Below are 8,561 nucleotides of genomic sequence, written 5' to 3' on the forward strand. Positions count from 1 at the left end.
TAATGTCCTAAGAGATTTACAATGAATCAATTTAACCACTGATTTAACTATGGAAAAGTATTTACCATATTTTTAATGTCCTAAGAGATTTACAATGAATCAATTTAACCACTGATTTAACTATGGAAAAGTATTTACCATATTTTTAATGTCCTAAGAAATTTACAGCTAGCATTTATTTTTACAAGATTAACATTCTGACATGGAAAGCTTGCTAACCTTCTCGGAAATATGTGCAAATGTTTCTTTATGGGATATAACTTTTTCAGTTTTTACAGATTTCTTATACGAACTCAGAGAATTTTCACATGTGTATATATTTATATTTACTTATTAATATTTTTTTTCTGTTAATTTCTATTTTATGTGACATCTAGTTTGTCCTCTTCTAATTTCACTTGTTTTGCTACTTCAGCAGAGAGATAAGATAGGATTTAAAAAGATAGCATCCATACTGGCAGAATCCACTGTTCTCAGATTTTTATTATTTTATTCTGATCTATTTATTTCTTACAGCGAACTTGCAGCGTCTTGTAGACTGTAATACGTCTTAAAATAAACTTCTTAATTTATGTTGGTTGGGTTTGCTTTCTTATAGGTACTAAGGATTTGTGAGTTTTATACTGTAGCTTTGACTTTTCCTTCTTACTTATAAATAACTATTTCCTTTTGTTACTTGTATTCTAATGCTTGCTTTTACCTACTTTAAATTCTAATATTCGCACTTAGTTTTCCTCATTTCTCTTATACATTATCAATAAATGTTCTAAATTTAAGCTATTAAAAAATAATGATATTACACACAAAAAATAAAGTGGAAAGTTAACACTGATGTTGTTGACATTGGGCCTATTAGTAGTTCCATGGCGCTGTCCAGTAGAAATTCAGCAGCCAATTTCCAGAATCAGCTACATATAATAACTGAATAAAAGAGAAGAAACTCTTTGATACCATTTTCCATCATTCTCTTATGAAATATAATGATATTTTTAGGAAGACATTTCCACATGGTCAGACATAACTCATCTCAAATGGAAAGAAAACATTAGGATCAGAGGAGAACATTTCTCTCAAAAGATATTAAGATTGACTACTTGTAGGCTATCCAAGGATCATGTAAGTAAAATAATAGAAAAAAACTGAAAGTCACGCTAGGTGCTTAAAATATTCGGGTCTCGAACTCATTGGCGCAGGAATTTTCGGAGTTTCAGTATGATACCAATCATGGTTTTCTATTCTCAATTTTCAAGACACCAGCTGAGTATTCGAGGCATTGTTAAGCAGATCAAGGCACGGGCCCCGTGTACCAGTGCCTAGCGACGCCTCTGAAAAAACACAGGCCCCCTAGGAACAGCTAACACTGAATGAGCTGATGTGGCTAACTTAAAACCAGCACGATTTGCCAACTGGGAAGTGATCCATGTATAGTAACTCTTAAGTATTCCGAACTGTCCTGACTTGATCAGTCTCATTCACCTTGGACTCAAAGACAGAAGTCTGTGATAGATCACCCGAGGTTTCTACCCATTAAAGCGTGAAAATAAAGAAGCAATATCATGGTTAGAGATGAAGTCCTTCGAAGAAGGAAAATCTTATATTGAAAGAAGTGAAACATGGAGGCTTCTGTCAAGTAGGTACTCAAAACGTAATGCTAAATACTGAGAAAGAGCAATAGTAACCTAGTTAAAAGAAAGAGAAATAAAAAGAATAAATATTCCATAGCAAGACCATATTCACTGTGAAGACTGAGATACAAAGGTAGTCAGCCACATATTAAATGAGTTAAAAGTCACATCTGGATCTGTAGAGTTTGGGAATTGTTGCTGTAGAAAATATCCAAAGTAGTCTGCATCTCAAAAAAGTGAAAATCATAGCCAATATAACTTATTAAAATAATATATACAACAGGTTTACGATTTAAGAAAAGCAGTTTCACTACCTATTTACAACCAATCACCTCAATAAAACTTGAACAGTTTGAGTAGCTGATAGATAAGATATCACTTTCTGTTGGAATTGGAAATATCCTGATTGAACTAAGGCTAACTGGAATGAATACATTGTGGTAGAGGAAATTCTTCAGCTTCACATACAAGGCAGAGTTGCAGACCTAGTTAAAGGAGTTTATCTTGATACCCTACCCATTTTCCATAACAAAGACTGTCCAGACGTGTAAATAGTAGTTACGTTTATCTTAAGATACTAAACAAATGTGTTTTCCCACATATAACTGTGAATAGCACCTGTACCTTCTATGAAGCAGTGTCATTTTTCACCAGTAAGTACAGGGTAGTAAGGTCTGAGACCACTACACACAAAAAAAGAACAAATATAGCAATTTCCATCATTGTCCATTTATCCAGGTTAAAACTAAAAGGATAAGCAAGATGAAAACTTTCCAGAGTAAGGTATTCACAAATTAATTGTGGAGTTTCAAAATCACACAGTTATGTAATCTAAACCAGTTTATTTTCATCATTGTCCATTTATCCAGGTTAAAACTAAAAGGGTAAGCAAGATGAAAACTTTCCAGAGTAAGGTATTCACAAATTAATTGTGGAGTTTCAAAATCATACAGTCATGTAATCTAAATCAGTTTATTGGGCAGAAAGTAACGGTTAGTATTTTGAGAAGTAAAAGCAGTCATTGCATTGAAACATTATCTTAATGAATTGGACTGTTAAATCATATAGTATAACAGAAGTAGGAAGAAACTACAAAGATAACAATCTAGACCAAATATAACTACGACCTTGGATCCAGATATTGAATGTTAATCTCACTGTGTAATTTTTTCACCCTATCAGGACTCTATAAACGTAAGTAGTTCAAAAAATCAAGAAATGAAAAATGAAAAACAAATTCTACCTTTTTACGATTCTAAAATGGATGAGAAGAATGGGTATGGCTTTATGAGCAGATCATAAAGAAATAATGATGCACTTTTGTCCATCTGATTTGCATTGCAGAAACTAAGCCAGAAAAGTTGATTCAATATGTTTATGAAAGTAAAACAGTGAGGTTTTTATGTTGTGGAGGGCAATAAGAAAGAGAGAGGGGTCAGTTTATGTATCAACATCTAATAAACCAAATGCAGAGGAAAGCGGGAATACTACAGACAAAAGATGAAAGCCACAATTTCATTCAGGATGAAGAAGTGTCGAATACAAAATGTGTTACAAGTTTTATCTCTTTTTCGTAGTGTAGTGCAAAAGGAATAAAACTATCAGCCAATAGCTTAACTTAGAAAGGCGGTGGAGAAACATTTTGAACATCAAAAAGTGGTGACAAAAATAGCAAAGTTTCTGATGGTGGGGAATCTCAAAAAGTGAATGATAAGAAACAGTCAATTGTTTATCGAAGTACAACGACTAACAATTTAGGAGAGAAACCTATAAGACTGAAAACAAACTTGCCCTATGTGTGACAATAAAACAAAGACACAGCATCGGTTATGAAGAGTGCATTAATATTCAGTCTATAACGTGTACCATATCAGTCCTTCAGAGATTGGGATAATTTTCAGCCATGTGAAACTCTTGGTGAGAAAAATCACTACATCCCCCGGGGTACAAGAGGGTGAGAAAGAGATTGTAAAGATTCTTCAAGTTAATAATAAGTTTTAATAAGGAATATAAACTTATCAATTTCAGCTGCCTAAGGAGTCAACCTTCTAGGAATCCTTTGTCGTTTCTAGGTCTGAAATAATAAGCACCACTAAGTTAACATCTAATTTAATGAATCTATTGTTCATAAGTATAAATGTGAATCACTGCAGTACTCTTTTTGTCACATTGAGCCATAGTGGTTAAAATGGCTGAATAACTAGTCAGTTTATAAGAAATTGCATCTCTAGATTTCAATCTGTAGTAACAGACTTCAGAGCCAGATTAAGTTTAATTAATTGTGAGGGGCTAATATATTTTAAGACAATTTTTGTATCTTATGCAATGATTTTTCACAATATTGGTCATTTGTTTGTTTAAACAGGAATTGAAGCATCACTTTAGCTTGTCTACTTTATTTTTAAATAAAATATCTATTTTATTATTATTATTGGAATGAGCAGGTGTGCTCAATGTCAGAAGAAGTATAACTTCTGTACGTTCCCTTCACTGTAGATATCAGTATTAGAGTTAGAAGTCAATGATGTGTTAGAACTGTGTGAAAGTTTGCATTGTGCATGATGAAAGTTTAAACATAGGTTTTACAACAGTTTAAGCGTTTAATAAATTAAGCGTAAGTCTTTGTGGTCCCTGGACTGCGGCATTACAAACCCTTGCGTTGATCCAGCACTGTTAACAGACAGTCAAAACATAAAGTAAGATGAGTTTATATAGTTTAAATATATATAGTTTATATAGTTAATCCTCAGTGGTTCTGTAAATCAAAGGAATCTGGATAAATCTGGCATTTATGGCTTATAACACTGTAACCAAGAAGAAGACCAAAGTTAAATGCCTGCTAAAAGAAGCTGAGAAACAAGATTGAGAAAAGACTGAACAACTTTGTAGTTAATGCATGGCTCTTCTTAAGCCTAACATGCAAATATGTCTTCTTATACAGAAAGGCAATTTACATGTTTTACAGATATTAAACTACGATTATGGCTACAGGATCTTGATAGCAGTAAAGGCGTTTTCTATTGTAAAATGAAATTGAGTTGAGTTCGATGAGTTTAAACTTTATGATGAATCTAATGAAACTAATACTGAACATAAGTGTGGTGCAAATATACAAACGTAAAAGAGACCATGATCATAACTGGATTTGATGATTCTTGATCACAGTTTTTCTATATGAAATAAGAACCCATACCTCATTAGATCTGTACAATAAGAGATAGAAGAAACTGTAGTATGCTGAAAGTTTCGGAATACTGAATGCATAAAATGATGAAAAAAACAAGATAAAATTACATTGAAAGTTTCATACAAGAAAATGTGTATGAGTAACAACAGAAATTTTGGCTTCAGTCACATATACATTTCTGATGTTTTTCACAGAAGAAAATGAGAACCTTCACGAATAAAAGTGTACAACCATAATAACCATAAATCGTTGTTTTAAAGGCAAAATGCACATAGCAAACAAGATGGTAACTAAAACTCCAGCAATGAAATGCGGTTCATTACCAGATAAAAATAATATATGGACAACAATAGACCATTTTCTTTTTCAAAACTGTCTTTCACACACACACCCTTGAGAAAAAGTAAAAACTTAAATTCACCATTTGGTTTTTCAAAACTGTCTTTCACACACACCCTTGAGAAAAAGTAAAAACTTAAATTCACCATTTGGTTTTTCAAAACTGTCTTTCACACACACCCTTGAGAAAAAGTAAAACTTAAATCCACCCTTTTTTTTCAAGATATTATGGATTCCCTTTTAAACTCTTGTAAGATGCCGGCCTCAACTATTGCCGGTGGCAAATCATTCCATGAACAACACTTTGGAATATAGTACAAAGCAATCAGAGACCTTTATCTTATCGAACCCCTAGGTAATCTTGTAAACTTTAATAATATCACCCCTTACCTAAATTTTGTCAAACTAAAATGAGTCAAGAGATAAGCTTTCCCCATAACATAACCCTTCCATCCCCAGAATCGTCCTAGTAGTCTTCCTCTGAACCATTTATAAGACGATATTCTTTCTTTTGTAAACATTATTCCACTTAACTAGTACATTGTATAAAGTGATAATAGCCGCTTTTTACTTGTAATCAATGAATACGACCCACAATTCTATTAACTTCGTACCTGTTAATAATCTGGAAACATGAAACGTTGGGTTTATTGTAGGTCGACTTCATTTTTTATGAATTCTTCACTGAAGTTAAGCAATTAGCTATGTTCCCATTGACATACCTCTTAAGATAATCATAACAAACGCCTTTCAGCTTGAGCCACTTATTCTTCTGGATTCTGCTCTTTTACACTCCAAGTTGGCTTTTACTTTACCCTGTACATTCATCTTTGTTTTTATTCGAAATTCAGCCTCTGATGGTGTAATTGTCATAGAATGCATGGAGGTTTTCTGGTCATAGACTGTGAAGCTACTTGAAAATAGTTTAGCCTCACATCTATATTCATACATCAAGTAATTCCCAATATGCTCTCTTCTTCGGCGTCATTTATCCACACGTTATGTTGTGTGGAGAAACTTCTAATAATGAGTGTGGCTCCATCTCTCATTTTGCTGGAACTTTATGCCCACTTGATGTTCAAATCTACCCATCCTCTTTCTCCATCTCTAGAGTCAATTTCTCGCCTTTCATTACCAGATGTGGTTGAACAATTGAAACTGTAGAAACAGTGTCGGTCAACATACTGCAAGGCTTTCCATCAATAAAGTTGTTGTCTCATGGACTGGTTTATTTATATAATACATTCATTATTTCTTTTGGAGTAGATGTAGCATTCTTATTCTTAAAATGTTGTCTCCTTGGCTTAATATCTATGCCTTTTAGAATGTATTGTTTATATTTTCCACACTAATAATAGTATCTTTCTCCTGTCGCCCTTTGTGAACAGTTTTTAGGAATATTTTCTTTTAGGTTACAGTTTAGTAACCTTCTGTCGTATGGTTTACTTCCTTCATCCTGAGTAAACTTTCTCTACCACGTCCATACATGTCAATTTGATGCATCTGTTAGATGGTTTGTTTAATTACAAGAAACAACTACTGGATGAAAGAGCTTGAAACATCAATAAAACTTTCTACAAATTTCGAAGCTTCAGTAAATAAAATATCTCGTTTTAAAATCTGACATTTGTCCGAAATCAAGTTTCTAAGTTTCAAATATATGTGATTGTGAGATATTTTTCTTTAAAAAGCAATTAAAAATGCTTATCTTTGTTATGAATTTTAATTATTGATTTTATGTTTTCCTATATTCCTGTAAAGCTTTAGAAAAAAATTCTTTTATGAAACTAAATGTTATCTTTGTTCTGGTTCAGAAACACAGCACGCAATTTCATTGTTTACTATCACTGGCATACAATAAAAATAACTTGCTTAGCATACCAAAATCAAAATCAAGTGAGTTTTCTTAATTTATATACAAAAGTTTTCATTTAATATGTATATAATAAAATTTAAACTTGTTTTATATTCATTTATATTTTGTATTTCAGTGATTTTATTTACATATTTACGCAATTACTAAGCCTTATCAGCAAAACGGAAGAGTACAAAATGATTTAACAGTCTACCTTATCTTGTGTTCCCCAATAGCTGAGCGGTAGGTCTGCGGACTTACATACCATAAAAATCTGGTTACTAAGCCTTATCAGCAAAACGGAAGAGTACAAAATGATTTAACAGCGTCTACCTTATCTTGTGTTGCCCATTGGCTGAGCGGAAGGTCTGCGGACTTATAACATAAGAATCTGGTTACTAAGCCTTATCAGCAAAACGGAAGAGTACAAAATGATTTAACAGCGTCTACCTTATCTTGGATTTTTATGTTATAAGTCCGTAAACCTACCGCTCAGCCATTGGGGAACATAAGATAAGGTAGACTCTGTTAAATCATTTTGTACTCTTCCGTTTTGCTGATAAGGCTTAGTAACCATATTCTTATGTTATAAGTCCGCAGACCTTCCGCTCAGCCATTGGGCAACAGGGAATGGATACCAATGACGAGTACAGTACAGAAACATATTTTGCAACTTTGCGCTTAACTACAAATACATAAATAAACAAAACCTCATCTTGTTGCACAAACAACATTTATTTTCCTATCAAAATGTACTAGCATGGCCTGGTAGTTATGGCGCTCGACTCGCAATCTGCGGGTCGAGGGTTTGAATCTCCATCACCGAACATGCTCGCCCTTTCAGTCTTTGGGGCGTTATAATTTGATGGTCAATCCCACTTTTCGTTGGTGAAAGAGTAGCCCAAGTGATGTTCATTAGCTGCTTTCCCTCTAGTCTAGCACTGTTAAATTAGGGATGGCTATTGCAGAGAGTCTTCGAGTGGTTTAGCGCGAAATTCAAAACCATGAAACAAACAATGTTATCATAATACAACGTTATCATTCAAATGTAGTATAAAATGATAAAGTAAGGTTTTCATAAGCTTATAAAAATCAGGACCGTAATTGCGATGGAAGCTGTTCACAAATATCGTATCACCAAGCTAAGCTTTTATTACTTTGTTCAGATCCCTAAGATATTCTCCGCTGAAATGGAAGCCATATTGGATTATACAGTTGAAAAGAACAGCAAAAGCTTTTCCATGTATTTGAAGCTGAAAAATAGGCAGTTGCATTATACCATGACAACAGAGGTTGAGAAACACTGATTGGCTAAACATCAATAAAGCTACAGATATATTCATGTTACAAGTTAAAATTAGCGCTATTTTGTTTAAACCTACTAAGACTTTCATCCTACGGTGCTACCAGTGTTATATTATGCTAAAACAATTTGCGAAATTCACAGACAGTAAATATTTCGTTCAGAGCACGCTGAAATAATGTTAAAATCAAACTTTTAAATTTTATCTTTGAATTTATAGACCAAATTAAGTAAATAAAGCTCCAACTGTTT

General features: G+C 33.3%; 1 long non-coding RNA gene across 2 annotated transcripts in view; it reads right to left on the reverse strand.

Moving 5' to 3' along the window:
- The window catches only part of LOC111085311, a 151,545-nt gene that overhangs the window by 66,015 nt on the left and 76,969 nt on the right, over positions 1-8,561 (reverse strand). The gene's annotated exons all lie outside the window — the stretch shown is intronic.

This window comes from Limulus polyphemus, unplaced genomic scaffold, assembly GCF_000517525.1.
Source record: "Limulus polyphemus unplaced genomic scaffold, Limulus_polyphemus-2.1.2 Scaffold326, whole genome shotgun sequence".
Lineage (NCBI taxonomy): Eukaryota > Metazoa > Arthropoda > Merostomata > Xiphosura > Limulidae > Limulus > Limulus polyphemus.